Source organism: Leucoraja erinacea, chromosome 35 (genome assembly GCF_028641065.1).
Source record: "Leucoraja erinacea ecotype New England chromosome 35, Leri_hhj_1, whole genome shotgun sequence".
NCBI lineage: Eukaryota > Metazoa > Chordata > Chondrichthyes > Rajiformes > Rajidae > Leucoraja > Leucoraja erinaceus.
Genome location: NC_073411.1, coordinates 10,138,038 through 10,156,444, shown reverse-complemented (window position 1 = coordinate 10,156,444; position 18,407 = coordinate 10,138,038).

Here is an 18,407-nt window from a genome sequence, read left to right as displayed (position 1 = left end):
AGAAATAGTGTGCAGGTGATCGATGGTCGGCATGAACTCAGTGGGCCAAAGGGCCTGTTTCTACCCTGTATCTCTAAACTAAAACTAAAAACTAGATAATCCTGTGACATTGGTGAAAGGGTAATCTTCAGTCAGGATACTTGGAGATAGCTTAGTTTACTTTAGTTTAGTTTAGATACAGCACGGAAACAGGCCCTTCGGCCCACAGAGTCCATGCTGACCAACAACCCCTGCACGCCAACACCATCCTACACACACTGGGGACAATTTACAATGTTAACAAGCCAATTAACCTACAAACCTGTACATCTTTGGAGTGTGGAAGAAAACCGAAGATCTCGGAGTAAACCCATGCAGGTCACGAGGAGAATGTATAAACTCCACACAGACAAGCACCCATAGTCGGGATTGAACTGGGGTCCCTGCCGTTGTAAGGAGGCAACTCTACCGCTGTGCCAGGATGCCGCCCAAACACGTGTAGGTTTTTCCCTGCGACTGTGTGGGGGTCCTGGCCTGCTGTATGTCCACCAGGATGGGCAAATGCAGGACAACCTTGCAGTAAAGGGCAGCATATCCTCGGCACGGCACAAGCAATGTTTGGGGTGAATCAATGCTTTGCTGAAGGTGACAATAGTCCCCTTCACAATGATGATCAACCTAACCAGCACAGCGGCTGAATATATATATGGGGCTCGGATCAGTTCTAAGCGTATTCACATTGCATTACACATCATGAATGATTAGCACTTTAGCTCCGTTTAAATCATTAACATTGGTGTAATTTATCATTTAGCCTATTCACAATGTTCATATATTCAAACTCTTCGTTCATAAATATTGTCTGCGCAGGCACTGAATGATTTATGTTGTTAAATTCAGACCCCGCGGAAGGGAAAAATACATTGTGCAATAATACTCTACAAATTAAACATGGCTTAGCATATTTAGGGAAAACATTCTCTTAGTTGCAGCTTTGAGAACTATATTCTGCACTCTGTATCTTTCCCTTTGCTTTACCCAATGTACTTGGCTTGATTGTGTTTATGCATTAATACCTCAACATAAACTTAGAGACAAATATATTTATGATTTCTCTGGGTTGGAATTCAAATGCTTTACAGTTTTTGTCAAGTTCTAGTTCTACTCAACAAGAACAGTTCTACTCAACAGCCAAAAATCTGTGGCCTCCCTTTGATGGATGATATTGATGACATTTTGTTGGTTCACATGCTTGATCAATGGTGTTTTATCATGAATGTTTTATTATTATTAATGTTTAGTGTTTTCTGAGTCATTCGTAACTGTCACTAAGTCGTGTTGTTATTTGTGGGCGGAGCACCAAGGAAATTCCTTGTATGTGAATACTTGGCCAATAAGCTTAGCAATTTTGGCCACCATATCTGAGGAAGGATGAGCGGGCTCTCGAGAGGACCCAGAGGAGGTTTACATGAATGATCCCAGGAATGAGTCTAGGATTAGAGGCCATAGCCGCAGAATTAAAGGACGTTCTTCATAATAAGTAGAGTAGAGGGGAGAAAGTTGGTATATCTCCACAGTCATTAGAGATGAGGGGGGGGGGGCGGGGGGGGGGGGGGGGGGGGGGGGGGGGGGGTGGGGTGGAGCAAACACTGGTAAGAGATGGGAGGTCACTGTGGAGGAGAGGTAATTGCAGATGAGTGGAGATAATACCAAAGGCGAGAAGTGAAAATGGGACCAAGAGTGCAGGAGAAGGAAGGAAGCTGAGGAGTGAAATGTAGAACTGGTGGAAGGGATAGTAGGTGGGAGGGGTTGGGGAGGGGGGGGGGGGGGGGGTTAAGAGGAGGAATGTGGGAAGCAGCTGGGAGATGAGTGGAAGGCAAAGGGGAAAGGAACTGGGTGAGGGAGACAGTGGGAGGAAGTTGCACATAAGGAGTGGTGGCAGACAATGCAGGGTGGAGTATGTTACTGCCTGTTCCAGTCGCGTTTTGATGCATAAATAGAGCTGAGCAGGTGTGATATTGGTTAGTAGGAAAGAACTGCAGATGCTGGTTTATACTGAAGATACATATTCATAAGATTTACATACATATATTATATATTGCCTATTGTATATGTCATATAACACACACATATATATACATGTATAGCATAGCATATACATAGCAATATATATTATATCTACATATACCATATCCATATGTCATATGCGATATATACCATAGATCATAATCTTATTCGTTTATGTATAGTATAATGTATTATGTATGTATGTATATATATATATATATATAATAAATATGGTGTATATAATATAAAATATAATAATATATATAACATCTATATAGTTATAAGATATATATACACACACACACAGAAACACACACACACACACAGAAACACAGAAACACACACACACACACACACACACACACACACACACACACACACACACAGAAACACACACACACACCACACACACACACACCACACACATACACACAAACACACCACACACACACACACACACACCACACACACACACAGCACACACACACACACACACACACCACAAACACACCACACACACACACACACACCCACATTTAAGGCCGACACACACACACACACACACACACACACACACAACACACACACACACACAGCACACATCACACAACACAATGGGTTTTTACATATCACAACAGCCGCCTATTAATGTTTTTCCCCAGATAGTTACTACAGCTTTTTGTCCCCCTGAGCTGTGACCCCAAGTCTCCACACTGGATTCCTCCTGAGGGTCCTCCTCATCTTCAGTCAGAAACTCGGCTTACAAATTTAACCCTACTACCCAGAACTCTTTGAGGCACTGCCCCCTACGGTGAAGGTATCCCGCTTGATGTGCTATCCTGCCTGTCCCGCTGAGCTGTTTGTGTCTATGAGCTGTGACACAAGCTCAACAACCTGGATGGGGGGCCGCTCACGTAAACATGTTCATATTCACGACCAGAAGCATCTGACCGTTGGCAGGGGGACGGGGGGCGCTCGCTACCACTTTCGATCTTCACCCCGTTTCTTCTCTCCTGTTCGTTTCAAGGTCGTGTGGCATCTTCCTCTGTGTGTGTGTGTGCTTGGATACAGAGCACACGGTCACTGTATGACCGCATCTCGCTCGCACTGAATGCGAAATCCCTCGGGGATGCATTGGTGTGACGTGTAAGGGGCTGGCAAGGGCATTGTGCAGACGGAGCTGTAACCGGCTGTGTCATTTGGGCCATTAGTTTTGATGCCTGGACATGATTTTATGGGTGTGCGCAAAATGATTAGACGGACGTTGTATTAGCATAGGGGCTGAGAGCTAATTAGTATGTACGGATGCACACGACTACGTCTCTGGATAAGGGCAAGAGGCAGGATGAGACGTATTGAACCTGACATGATGCAGAGTTTTACCTGCATCTCTTCCAACCTCATCTATTGCGTCCGCTGCTCTAGATGCCAGCAGATCTATATCGGTGAGACCAAGCGGAGGTTGGGCGATCGTTTCGCCGAACACCTCCGCTCGGTCCGCAATAACCAAGCTGACCTCCCGGTGGCTCAGCACTTCAACTCCCCCTCCCACTCTGCCTCCGACCTCTCTGTCCTGGGTCTCCTCCATGGCCACAGCGAGCAGCACCGGAAATTGGAGGAACAGCACCTCATATTCCGTTTGGGGAGTCTGCACCCCCGGGGCCATGAACATCGAATTCTCCCCAATTCTGTTAGTCCTTGCTGTCTCCTCTCCCTTCCTCAGCTCCCCTGCTGTCTCCTCCCACCCTCCAGCCTTCTGGCTACTCCCCCTTTTCCCTTTCTTGGCCCCACCCACCCCCACCCCCGATCAGTCTGAAGAAGGGTTTTTTTTCGGCCCGAAACGTTGCCTATTTCCTTCGCTCCATAGATGCTGCTGCACCCGCTGAGTTTCTCCAGCTTTTCTGTGTAACCTTCGATTCTCCAGCATCTGCAGTTCCCTCTTAAACATGATGCATAATTGGATGGCCCGCTATGAAAAATGCTTTCACGTCCTATTGTGGGTTTTATGGAGGAGTGACTTTAGATACTTAAGCAAGAGCCACGCAGCAGTTGCAGTGCCCAGTGTCTTGTCCTTCACAGTCCCTGCAATAGATCGCCCAGCTCTGACAGAGAGTCAAAAACATGAGCAGCGTGTTTCCCCCCCACATGTGCTGGCTGGCCTGCTGAATGTTTTAATTTCAGATTCTCACTCTGCAAGGGTTACCCGCCTCTTCCCTCTTTTCACCTCGACCCACTAAGTCAAGAGAGTCTTGTATTTTATCTCCTGCGAGGTGCCGTCAGGAGATCCAGTGCTGGTTCCAGGGCGGTTCAGGAAGGATTTTGCTGAAAGATTTTCAAGGTGAACTGGCTGAGCGAAATTATTTCGTCTGGAGTCTGGGACTAAGAGTTCAAAGCCTGAATAATTAGAGCCAGACCTTTGGGAATTTAGAAAGCACTTTTACCCGTGAGGAATTGTAAAATCTTAAGACCTACTTTGCTGTGACTTAGCCAAGTTTAAATCCGAGCCTTTGATGTCCAAAGGTTTTAAGGGATTTGCGGGATATACAGATCAGGTCTGATCTCGGGGAAGGGCAGAACAAGATCAAGGGGCTGAATGTGGTCATCTCGGAGGTGGCATGGTGGCGCAGCGGAAGGGTTTCTGCCTCGATCCTGACTGCTGGTGCTGTCTGTACGGAGTTTCTGCGTTCTCCATGGGCGCATGGGTTTTCCCCGGTTCCCCAACCCACACTCTAAAGACGTACAGGTTTGTAAAAATATAACTTGTCCCAGGTGTGTGTAGGATAGTGTAAAATGTGCGTCTTCTAAACTCGCCAATTAGGTCGCCCAAGTGGGACAGCCCCTACAGCGCCAGAGACCCAGGTTCGATCTCGACCAGATCGCTGGAGAAACTCAGCGGGTGCAGCATCATCTATGGAGCGAAGGAAATAGGCAACGTTTCGGGCCGAATCCCTTCTTTAGGCCATGCATATGCAATTCCTTTCTACAGACAGATATACACAACATGCTGGAGTAACTCAGCGGGACAGGTTGCTGAGGGTCACCCATTGCATCTCTGGAGAGAAGGAATGGGTGACGTTTCGGGTCGAGACCCTTTTTCTCCGACTCTATCGTCTCCAGAACAGTCTGGGTTGTGGAGATGAGATTCAATGGCTATTCAAGTGTATATTCTGCCCACTCTCTTTTCGACCAATGTGAAATAAAGTTATAAAGGCTTCAGAAGTGGTAATTGATAGTTGTGGGAGAATGTACACAAACTTGAGACAGAGAGGGGTGATGGTGGACAGATGGCTCTCAGCTGGAGCCAACTCGATTTTGAAAGCAACGCCCTGATATATTTCCATTGTGACTGGGTGCCGACGCTCTCTGTTGGCTGGAGAGAGAGTTGTATCCGGAGCCGAATGAACATGAATGCAACGGGAATACAAATACAAACACGGAACAAAAAAGTGATTCCAGATGTGTTGCATGGGAAAATGTAGGAAAGGTCTGAGTTGGAAGTTTGGAGGTTCTCATTAGGACTGGTTCACATGTACCAATTGATTCAGTGAGATGTGTAGTCACCCTACAGCCATATGAGTAAAAAAGAGCACAGAACACGACAGTCTTTAAGTGTTTAAGAAGGAACTGCAGATGCTGGAAAATCGAAGGTACACAAAAATGCTGGAGAAACTCAGCGGGTGCGGCAGCATCTATGGAGCGAAGGACAGGTGACATTTCGGGTGGAGACCCTTCTTATTTATTTTGGTTTTACTTCACGCACAGTGAAGGAAACATTTATGTCCAGAGCAAACAGCAGGAGCAGCATTTGGGGGAAACGCTTGATTTGACCTTGCACCCAAGAACTTGCAAACATTCACAGCCTATGCGGAAAATGAGTGTTTCTATATTTAATAGCTAGCTTTTTTTTTATTTGGTGGATTAGTGGAAAATGTGATTACTGTGGGAATTGGCTGGTGGAGCCAAGCTATTAGAGATTGCTTCTAAATAGGCATTAGCATGATGATGGTCACCAGAGAGACTTTGGTCAGTGGATGACACAATGAAGAGTAAACAGATAGTGCTGCTGCCTTGCCATCCAGGTACCAGGGTTCGATCCTGACCTTGGCTCGTTTGCAAGTTCTCCATTTGACCATGTTGCTTTTCCTCAGTGTATCTGGCCTCCTCCATCGTCCTAAAGGTGGGTTAATGGGTAGAAAAAGAACAACGGAACATAAATAGAAACAGCACAAAAACCGGCCCTTTGGCCCAACTTGTCCATTCTGAGCAAGATCCCTGATCTAAGCCAGTCCAATTTCACCCGCATTTGGCCCATATCCCTCTGAGCCTTGTGTAGGGAGGAACGAAGGGTTTTGACCCAAAACGTCACCTACTCCTTCTCCGCAGCCCGACCCGCTGAGCTACTTCAGCCTTTTGTGCTTGCCTTCACTCTGAAATTTTCCTCTCCAGGGAACTTATAAATGCTTCCTGCCTCCACTCACTGGAGTTTAGGAAAGATGAGCGGGAACATCACTGAAACTTACCGATAAGTGAAAGGCCTGGATAGAGTGGATGTGGAGAGGATGTTTCCACAAGTGGGAGAGTCTAAGACCAGAGGTCACAGCCTCAGAATTAAAGGACGTTCCTTTAGGAAGTAGGTGAGGAGGAATTTCTTTAGTCAGAGGGTCTGCAGAATTCTTTGTGACAGAAGGCTGTGGAGGCCGTCAATTGATATTTTTAAGGCAGAGATAGATAGATTCTTGATTAGTACGGGTGTCAGGGGTTATGGGGAGAAGATAGGAGAATGGGGTTAGGAGGGAGAGATAGATCAGCCATGATTTTATGTTTTATTATTAATGTTTAATGTTTTATGTGTCATTTCTAACTGTCAATGTATGTCATGTTGTCACTTGCGGGTGGAGCACCAAGGCAAATTCCTTGTATGTGAATACTTGGCCAATAAACTTATTCATTCATGCATTCATTCATTCATTCGATTGAATGGCAGAGTAGACTTGATGGGCTGAATAGCCTAATTCTGCTGCTATCACTTATGTCCTTATGATCTTATGATCACCTCCGCTGGCAGCTCTTTCTATATACCCACCACATTCTGAATGGACAAAGTTGCTTCTCGGGTTTCGATGAAATCTAGGCCCTGTCACCTTAGACCTATGTTCCTTATGTTCACGCCTCTCCTACCTTGGTTAAAAGTCTCTGTGCATTCATCCACTGCTGACACTGGTTCCCTCAACATCCTCATCCTCCTCGACCTGAGCTCAGCCTTCGATACAGTGAACCATAACATCCAGCTCATCAGACTCAAAGACCTCGGCATTGAAGGCTCTGCACTCAGCTGGCTCCGTTCCTACCTTTCCAACAGATCCCACTTCATCTCTCTCCACAACCACACCTCTGCTACAGCCACAGTCACTCAAGGCGTTCCCCAAGGCTCCGTACTCGGCCCCCTCCTCTTCATCATCTACATCCTCCCCCTTGGTCAGATACTCCGCCACTTCAACCTGGACTTCCACTGTTACGCCGATGACACCCAGATCTACCTCGGCATAAGTGCCTCATACTGTGTTTTGTATTGAATTCTGTCTTTACTTTGTGTACTAGTCATGTCTCTACTATTTATTTCATTCCCCTTACATGTTTTTCCTCTACCTGCTAAATTTTTGTAAGGTGTCCTTGAGACTCTTGAAAGGCGCCCATAAATAAAATTTATTATTATTATTATTATCCTTTTCTGTAATACCTTCTCTGATCATGCCTTTAAGAAATGTTTAACAGCCAATGCAGGGCTTAGACAATAGGTGCAGGAGTAGGCCATTCGGCCCTTCGAGCCAGTACCGCCATTCAATGTGATCATGGCTGATCATCTCCAATCAGTACCCCGTTCCTGCCTTCTCCCCATTTCCCCTGACTGCACTATTTTTAAGAGCCCTATCTAGCTCTCTCTTGAAAGCATCCAGCGATCCTGCCTCCACCGCCCTCTGAGGCTTGGTCTGGTCTATTCCATTAGGACCCTGGACTCTCAACCTTGAATATACAGACAGCAGCTGAACTCATTCATCCAAATCCCCCCAAAGCCATTGGAATGAAGCAAAGCCTCCTCAAAGTCCAATTTCCCAGGGAATGCTTGCCCATAAAAGGTTTCAATCTTTAGTGGCCTAATTAAACAGTTTCTATAAAAAATACTTTTCTATTATGAAACACAAACCACTTTGATGGTGTCCAACCCAGGCGACTCTTTGTGTTCTGGTCACAGACGTGGATCTGCAATCCCGCACCAGCTAAACTAAACTACACATTACAATCCCTGACAGCCTTTTCAGGTGAGGCAGAGGTTCACTTGCACCTCCTCCATCCTCATCTACTGTATCCGATGATCCAGGTGTGGACTCCTGTATATCAGCGAGTCCAAACGCAGGCTCGGCGATCGGTTCACTGACCATCTCCGGTCAGTCTGCTTAAATCTCCCTGATCTCCCGGTTGCTCAACACTTTAACTTCCCCTTCCCATTCCCACACTGACCTTTCTGCCCTGGGCCTCCTCTGTTGTCAGAGTGAACATCACTTCATATTTCGCTTGGGTGGTTTACACCCCCAGCGGTATGAACATTGACTTCTCTAACTTCGAGTAACCCCTGCATTCCCCTCCGAACAAGTCTAATGCCCCTGTCCCACTTAGGAAACCTGAACGGAAACCTTTGGAGACTTTGCGCCCCACCCAAGGTTTCCGTGAGGTTCCCGGAGGTTTTTGTCAGTCTCCGTACCACTTCCACTACCTGCAACCTCCGGCAACCACCTGCAACCTCCGGGAACCGCACGGAAACCTTGGGTGGGGCGCAAAGTCTCCAGTGGTTTCCGTTCAGGTTTCCAAAGTCGGACAGGGGCATAACTGTCTCTGACTACATTTTAACTCTGTACCGCCCACTCCCCTGACATCAGTCTGAAGAAGGGTCTCGACCCGAAATGTCACCCATTCCTTCCCTCCAGAAATGCTGCCTGTCCCGCTGAGTTACTCCAGCATTTTGTGTCTATCTTCAATTTCAACCAGCATCTGCAGTTCCTTCCTGCACATTACAATCGATCTACTCATTTATCTGTACACTGTGGACGGCTCGATTGTGATCACGCATGCTCTTTCCTCTGACTGGTTCGCACGCAACACAAGCTTTTCACTGTACCTCAGTACACGTGGCAACACACAAAATTCAACTCAAATTATTTGTTGGGATTCTAACAGTAAGATTCCCTATAATTACTTCAGGTAAAATTACCAGCAGTGACAGGGAATTAAATTCCTGTTACTTTTCAAAATTGGAAAGAAATGTCAATCGAATATATTCGTTAATAATTCGAGTTCTGAATGCACAGCAAATTAAGTTAGTGAGCCACTGCTTAACGGGGTTAAACTGTGCAGTGCATTACAATTTAGTGCAGTTGGAATGGTTTGCTCTTGTGCTCGCTGGCAGATTCATTAAGATGTTGCCTACACAACACGGAAAGACTTGCAATTCTGTAGCACCCCCTATTTTGAATTTCACTAAACACTTAGAGTCAGAGAGTGATACAGTGTGGAAACAGGCCCTTTGGCCCAACTTGCCCACATTGGCCACCAAGTCCCAGCTACACTAGTCCCACCTACCTGCGTTTGACCCATATACCTCCTAACCGGTCCTATCCATGTACCTGTCAAACTGTTTCTTAACCTCCTCCGGCAGCTTGTTACATACACTCACCACCCTCTTGTGTGAAAAAAAAATACCCCTCAGATTCCTATTAAATGTTTTCCACTTCACCTTAAACCTATGTCCTCTGGTCCTCGATTCACTTACTCTGGGCAAGAGACTCGATGTATCTATCTGATATATTCCTCTCATGATTTTAAGGCAGAGATAGAGATAGACTCTGCCTGTCCCGCTGAGTTACTTCAGCATTTTGTGTCTATCTTTGGTCAATTTGACTGTTCACACTCCCTCTGGTGGTGATCACCATCTCCTGAATTCCAAACCCCAGGAATTGTTGCAACAACCAGGATTACATTTGTAAAAGGAAGAGGCAGATAGTGGATAGGCAGACCAAACCAAGTCATGACAGGCCAACCTGTCTGTAACACATTCTGGAAGGGCAATGCAGTGTTGCATGTTATCTAATTATTAATGTGTAAGAAACAACTGCAGATGCTGGTACAATGGAAGGAAGATACAAAATGCTGGAGTAACTCAGCGGGAGAGCCAGCATCTCTGGAGAGAAGGAATGGGTGACTTTCGGGTCGAGACCCTTCTTCAGACTGAGGAAGAATAATCTTCCTAATTATCTTCTAATTATTAAGCTGTGTAAAGAACAACAAAATTCAAGTGAAAAAATATGTGCGGACTAAACGAAGCAGCGTGTGCATGCTTAATTGGTATTGGTTTATTGTTTTGTTTATGTTTAGTTTAGAGATACAGCGTGGAAACAGGCCCTTCAGCCCACCGGGTCCATGCCGACCAGCGATCCCCGCACATTAACACCATCCTACACACACTAGGGATAATATACACTTACACCCAGCCAATTAGTCTGAAGAAGGGTTTTGGCCAGAAATGTTGCCTATTTCCTTCGCTCCATAGATGCTGCTGCACCCGCTGAGTTTCTCCAGCACTTTTGTCCACCTTCGATTTTCCAGCATCTGCAGTTCCTTCTTAAACAATTAACCTTCATACATGTTCATCTTTGGAGTGTGGGAGGAAACCGTAGATCTCGGAGAAAACCCACGCGGTCACGGGGAGAAGGTACAAGACAGCACCCGTAGTCGAGATTGAACCTGGGTCTCTGGCGCTGTAAGGCAGCAACTCTACCGCTGTGCCACCATGCCACCCTTGTCATGTATACTGAGATACAGTGAAATGATTTTGTTTGAATGCTATCCAGTCAAATCAAATCAAATTGTACCTGAATAGAATGAAGCCCTTCACAAGTACAACAAGGAGGAAATACTAGAGTGTAGAATAAAGTGTCGCAACATTATAGCGTTAGTTACAGAGAAAAAGTCCAACATCTGCAATGAGTTAGGTAGGAAGTTTGGGATTACACTGTAGTGGAAACACAGATTTTATACTTTCAGTTAGACTTGTGCCAAACCGAGAATCGGAACTCTGAAAGAATTTCGGGATTGATTCAGGGCCGAAATTAAATTGATTAACTCTGAAGAAGGGTCTTGAGCTGAAACGTCACCCATTCCTTCTCTCCAGAGATGCTGCCTGTCCCACTGAGTTGCCCCAGCTTTTTGTGTCTATCTTTGATTCACTTCCTAACCCCTCTGCTCCACCTGGTGTTTGAACTGCTGAACTGCAACAAGCCTTGCAAGCTCTATAAGTCGCTGGTCAGAATGCATTTGGAGTACTGTCAGCAAATTTGGGCCCCATATCGGAGGAAAGGTGTGCTGGCTCTGGAGGGGGTCCAGAGGAGGTTTACAAGAATGATTCCAGGAATGAGTGGGTCAGCATATGATGAGCATTTGACAGCACTGGGCCTGTACTCACTAGAGTTTAGAAGGTTGAGGGGGAACCTCATTGAAACTTACAGAATAATGAAAGGCACAGATAGAGTGGATGTGGAAAGGATGTTTCCACTGGTGGGAGAATCTAGGACCAGAGGTCATAGCCTCAGAATTAAAGGGTGTTCTTTTAGAAAGTAGATGAGGAGGAACTTCTTTAGTCAGAGGGTAGTTAATCTGTGGAACCCTGATCAGTACCCCGTTCCTGCCTGCTCCCCATATCCCCAGACTCCGCTATTTTTAAGAGCCCTATCTGGCTCTCTCTTGAAAGCATCCAGAGAACCTGCCTCCACCGCCCTCTGAGGCAGAGAATTCCACTTAAGTTCCTATTAAATCTTTCCACAATTACTTTAAACCTGACATTAATATACATTATTATTCCTCCCACATTCCCACCAAGCCTTGAACACCCACGTTTATCTGACACCACCATCGCCATTTAGTGTCCACTCTATCACAGTCATCCCCTTTGTTTTCCATTACAACCTCCCCTTCTTTGCTGCATAAAATATGATTGACTTTGGACTTTAGAGGTGCAGCGCGGAAACAGGCCCTTCGGCCCACCGAGACCAGCGATCACCCCGTACACTGGCCCACACACACTGGGGACAACTTTGCAACTTACCGAAGCCAAATAGGCCTGAGGTCTACGGTCCAGCCCCGGTCTCTGGTCCAGCCGCTCCAGACTTTCCCAGCCGCTGAGGAATTGTTTCACCCGAGGCTGGAGTTCCATCTTCACGGCAAGAGGGCCTTGAAAATCATCGGACTGCATCACAGTATGGTATGGCAACTGCTCTGTCTCCGACCGGAAGGCATTGCAGAGGGTGGTGAAAATTGCCCAACGCATCACCGGTTCCTCGCTCCCCTCCATTGAGTCTGTCCAAAGCAAGCGCTGTCTGCGGAGGGCGCTCAGCATCGCCAAGGACTGCTCTCACCCCAACCATGGACTGTTTACCCTCCTACCATCCGGGAGGCGCTACTGGTCTCTCCGTTGCCGAACCAGCAGGTCGAGGAACAGCTTCTGCCCGGCGGCTGTCACTCTACTCAACAACGTACCTCGGTGACTGCCAATCACCACCCCCCCCCCCCCGGACACTTATTATTATTTATTCAAATCGTTTGCTATGTCGCTCTTCCAGGGAGATGCTAAATGCATTTAGTTGTCTCTGTACTGTACACTGACAATGACAATTAAAATTGAATCTGAATCTGAATCTGAATCTGAATCTGAATCTGAAAATCATCGGACTGGCTGCAAGGCCACAAATTGGCCCCGACCTCGGGTGTTTCAGAGGAAGAGGACTTAACTTTCTGGTGCTTTTCCCCACAGTGGAAATTTTTGATTCTGCTGTGGGGGGACACTTGTGTAGAACGCTATAATGTGCTGTCTCCATTTTCTTTAATTTTTGTAACCTTTTTCTATGGTTTGTATGGAAACTTATTATTTAATTTATGTAAAGCACTTTGGTGTCAATGCGAGTTGACTTAAAACGTGCTATATAAATAAAACTTACTTACTTCCTAATTAAGCTACAAACCTGTACGTTTTTGGAGTGTGGGAGGAAACCAGAGCACCTGGAGAAAACTCGGTCGAACCTGGATCTCTGTCGCTGTAAGGCAGCAACATTACAGCACGGTGCTGCCCCTAATTATCTAAGTTTCTAAGTACTTCTAGTATGGGTGACGGATTATTAATGTGAGATGTCAACTGGGTTTCCTTCTCCACCTACGCTGCCTGAGCTGCCGAATATTTCCAGCGTTTTCTTGTTACTGACAACTTTAGCATTCTTTCTGTCACATCAAGCTATCTGTCAGATGCTTGCAGGAGTTTTAGACTGAGGCTTCTGTTCAACACTCCAATCAAGGGCATTATCAGCAAATTTGCATCTAATTATCCAAATCCTTTAACGTATTTTTTTTTCTCAGGAAATTAATTATGATACACTGATTACATGCCATCGCAAAAATGTTAAATATCTTTGCTCTTCCAGTATGAGTGAGGGATTAATTAAATTGCAAACTCATTACCCATTTGATGCTGTTTTGTGGAGGATTAGTCTGGATGCAGCTGCCTCTTATTCTACCTGGTTGGCAGCAAGTCGGGCAGCAAATTGATTGAAACTCTGTTTTGGACCAGGGCAAGGGTTCCTGCTGAGGCTCTATAAGGCAGTGGTCAGGCCGCATTTGGAGCACTGTGAGCAAATGTGGGCCCCGTACCCGAGGAAGGGTGTGCTGGCTCTGGAGAGGGTGCAGAGGAGATTTACAAGAATGATTCCAGGAATGAGTGGGGTAGCATATGATGAGCGTTTGACAGCACTGGGCCTGTACCCGCTGGATTCAGATTCAGATTCAGATTTCAGATTCAATTTTAATTGTCATTGTCAGTGTACAGTACAGAGACAACGAAATGCATTTAGCATCTCCCTGGAAGAGCGACATAGCAAACGATTTGAATAAATAATAATAAGTGTCCGGGGGGGGGTGGTGATTGGCAGTCACCGAGGTACGTTGTTGAGTAGAGTGACAGCCGCCGGAAAGAAGCTGTTCCTCGACCTGCTGGTTCGGCAACGGAGAGACCTGTAGCGCCTCCCGGATGGTAGGAGGGTAAACAGTCCATGGTTGGGGTGAGAGCAGTCCTTGGCGATGCTGAGCGCCCTCCGCAGACAGCGCTTGCTTTGGACAGACTCAATGGAGGGGAGCGAGGAACCGGTGATGCGTTGGGCAATTTTCACCACCCTCTGCAATGCCTTCTGGTCGGAGACAGAGCAGTTGCCATACCATACTGTGATGCAGTTGGTAAGGATGCTCTCGATGGTGCAGCGGTAGAAGTTCACCAGGATCTGAGGAGACAGATGGACCTTCTTCAGTCTCCTCAGGAAGAAGAGACGCTGATGAGCCTTCTTGATCAGAGTAGAGGTATTGGAGTTTAGAAGATTGAGAGGGGACCTCATTGAACCTTACAGAATAATCAAAGGCATAGATAGAGTGGATGTGGAAAGGATGTTTCCACTGGTGGGAGAGTCTAGAACCAGAGGTCATAACCTCAGGATTAAAGGGCTCTCTTTTAGAAAGGAGGTGAGGAAGGAACTTCTTTAGTCAGAGGGTAGTTAATCTGTGGAACTCATTGCCACAGTGGGCAGTGGAGGCCAAGTCAATGGATATTTTTAAGACCGAGATACACAAATTCTTGATTAGAACCGGTGTGAAGGGTAAAGGCAGGAAAACAGGAGGCAGAGATCAGCCATGATTGATTGGCAGAGTGGACTCGATGGGCCAAATGGCCTAATTCTACTCTTATAAATTGTGATCTCGTGAACTTATAATAGTCCGGATGAAGTTCCTCTTTGAATGGAATGTTGAAACATGGAACATGGAAACACAGGAACATGGGAACAGCGCAGGAACCGATCATTCGGCTTATAATATTCACGCAGCACGGTGGCGCAGCGGTAGTGTTGCTTCCTTACAAGCACCAGGGATCCGGGTTCGATCCTGATTACGGGTGCTGTCTATACGTTCTCCCCGTGACCTGCATGGGTTTTCCCCGGGTGCTCCGGTTTCCTCCCACACTCCAAAGATGTACAGGTTTGCAGGTTAATTGGCTTTGGACTGACCCTCTTCAATCATTTTCATCACCTCCACCACAATAAAACTAAAACCGATGCTGATCTGAGAATTACTTGATCAAGTTACATGTTGAAGTTAGTTTGTTTAAGAAGGAACTGCAGATGGTGGAAAAATCGCAGACAAAAATGCTGGAGAAACTCAGCGGGTGAGGCAGCATCTATGGAGCGAAGGAAATAGGCGACGTTTCGGGTTGAGATCCTTCTTCAGACTGATGTGAGGGTTTTGGGTAAGGGAAGAAGAAAGGAAGAGGCAGAGACAGTGGGCTGAGGGAGGGGAGGAGAAAGCAGGGACCTCCTGTTGAAGTTAGTTGGTCAGTTTACTCCAGTGTTTCCCAAAGTGCGTTTCGTGTTTAAAAACACCCGGAGTTAAAGAAGTCATGATGATGAAGCTGAATTTTAGTAAAGAATATAAGAAGATATTAAATTGACTTCTGGGCTAGCTTACAGTTTATATTTAGTCTCAAATTAGGCTTGCCTTAGGTTGTGGGTGTGTGAGATAATAAATCCTATAACATTGTCTCCCAAGTGACAGGCAGAGGAGCAGCTAGAGAGATAGCTGGTCAAACCTTTGAAGTGAGATGCCATAAACCAAATAACCAATGTTTATGGGGGAGCAGGCAATAAAGGAAGAGAGAAATAAACAGTTGCATCTTTGTAAACAAGTGACCTATGTTTATGAGGGACCAAATGACAGAGGAAGCAGCGAACAGAGCAAGGGTGGTCTATTTGGAGATAAGGCAAATGGCCAATGTTTTTAGTATATCTTGTACCATGTAAAAAAAGGGTTTGATGTGATGCATTCTGTGGAAACCTTTTCCAGTACTTCTGACCATGACTAATGTCTGTGGAATGTGATAAGGGGACAAAAAACCTATTTAAAGCAATGTAATTCTGTTGTTCAGGGAAGGTGACTGAGGACAGTCAAGTGTCTGTGTTGGTCACTTGACTGGAGTTCTCCCTCCCTTCCATCGGCCGATGTTAAGTAAAGTTTTGAACTGGTCTACCAAACCGTTTGTGTGGTGTCTGTTTATTAAGAAGCGAACCTGGTTTAGTAGTTAAAACAAGTAGCTTTTTCAATGAAATCCAATTTAATTCTTTCTCCTTCCAATTTTCAATGAGATGTCTCAGCTTTAACATGTTGGTTTAACAGCTGCCCTGAAAGACAGGGAACAAATTTAGGAATTACATTGAAATGGTGTTGTCACTTCTGAGTGAAGTCTGATGTTCACTCATTGTTGAAGTTTAGCATAGATATTTTGTTTATTTAATTTGTATCACGGCAGTGAGTTGAAGCTATTATTTATATTTAAGTGTTAGCTTAAATGCACTCTATGAATTTTCAATTTAAACTGCGTTGAAAAGTAATTAGCTTTTAGTTGCCTTCACCATCTTTTTATTCAGTATCTTACTCAAAATGTGCAGTTCATTTTCAATGCATTCCCATGGGGATCTTGGTTTTAACTCTGCTCAAAGCTACACACATATGCATGCCTGTGCTTGATCACCAGACTAATCTCATTTATTTAAACAATAATGCCTTTGAAATATAAACTCAAATGAAAGTAATAGATGTTGAACCGTTAACATACGACACAGCTATGGTGTTTAAAGTTGCAAAAGAGTGTTACTAGAATTGAGCCATATGTTCTGGAAACACAGAAATTCAAATTGGTTTCCAAAGCTAATAAAAAAAAGAATTGCAGATGCAGGAAATTTTAAATTAAGAACAGAAAATGCTGTTAACTTCACTTTTTAGAGTTCCACACAGGCTGACTGACCTGCTGAGCATTTAAGGTGAAGGGGGACATATTTAATTGGAATCTGAGGGGTAACTTTTTCACACAAAGTGCGGTGGGTGTATGGAACAAGCTGCCAGAGGAGGTAATTGAGGCAGGGAATATTGCAACGTTTAAGAAACAGTTAGACAGGTATAGGTTTGGAGGGATATGGACCAAACGCAGGCAGGTGGGACTAGTGTAGCTGGGACATGTTGGCCGGTGTGGGCAAGTTGGGCTGAAGGATCTGTTTCCACGTTGCATCTCTCTATGACTCCATGCTGAGCATTTACAGTGTTTTCCATGCAGTGATTTCATAAGTTCATAGGTTCTAGGAACCGAATTAGGCCATTCAGCCAATCAAGTCTGCTCCGCTATTCAATCATGGCTGATCTATCATTCCCTCTCAACCCCAATCTCCTGCCTTCTCCCCATAACCCCTGACACCCTTACTAATCCAGAATCTATCTATCTCTGCCTTCAGAATTGACTTGGCCTCCATAGCCGTCTGTGGCAATGAAACCCACAGCTTCACCACCCTCTGACTGAAGAAATTCCTCCTCATCTCCTTCCTAAAGGTACGTCCTTTTATTCTGAGACGATGGCCTCTGGTCCTAGACTCTCCCACTAGTGGAAAAATCTACCTTAGGTAACCGCTGAGTAACTCCAGCACTTTGTGTCTATCTTTGCTGGTCAGAAGTCTTAGAATAAAGGGGAGGTCATTTAAGACTGAGGTGAGAAAAAACTTTTTCACCCAGAGAGTTGTGAATTTATGGAATTCCCTGCCACAGAGGGCAGTGGAGGCCAAGTCACTGGATGGATTTAAGAGAGAGTTAGATAGAGTGCTAGGGGCTAGTGGAGTCAGGGGATATGGGGAGAAGGCAGGCACGGTTATTGATAGGGGACGATCAGCCATGATCACAATGAATGGCGGTGCTGACGTGAAGGGCCGAATGGCCTCCTCCTGCACCTATTTTCTATGTTTCTATGTTTCTAAGAAGGGTTCCGATCGGAAATGGCACCCATCATTTTTCTCCGTAGATGACTGACTGATCAGCGTGATTTGCTCCATCACTTTGTGACTATCTTTGGTATAAACTGGCAATGGCAACTTCTTTGTTTCTATGTTCTGTTTTGCTTTGGATTTTAAGCAGTTGTCGCATTTTTCATTTTGCTCGCTGTTATTGAGTCAGTGCATTGTATCCTGTCATAGAAATCTCATCTACAGTAGAATGGAATGAATTCTGGAGACAATTGTTATGGTGCAGCATATTTTAGCACTTCTGACAGGGATGAATATCCAGCCAATGTTATTAAGTTAATTGGTTTCTTTATGAGTGTAGAAGCAAGTGTATTATATTTGATGTACTTTGAGACTTAGATCGATTTAAATGACAAGAATGCCTTGTGCTTGTAAATTGGGATTACCCCGTAA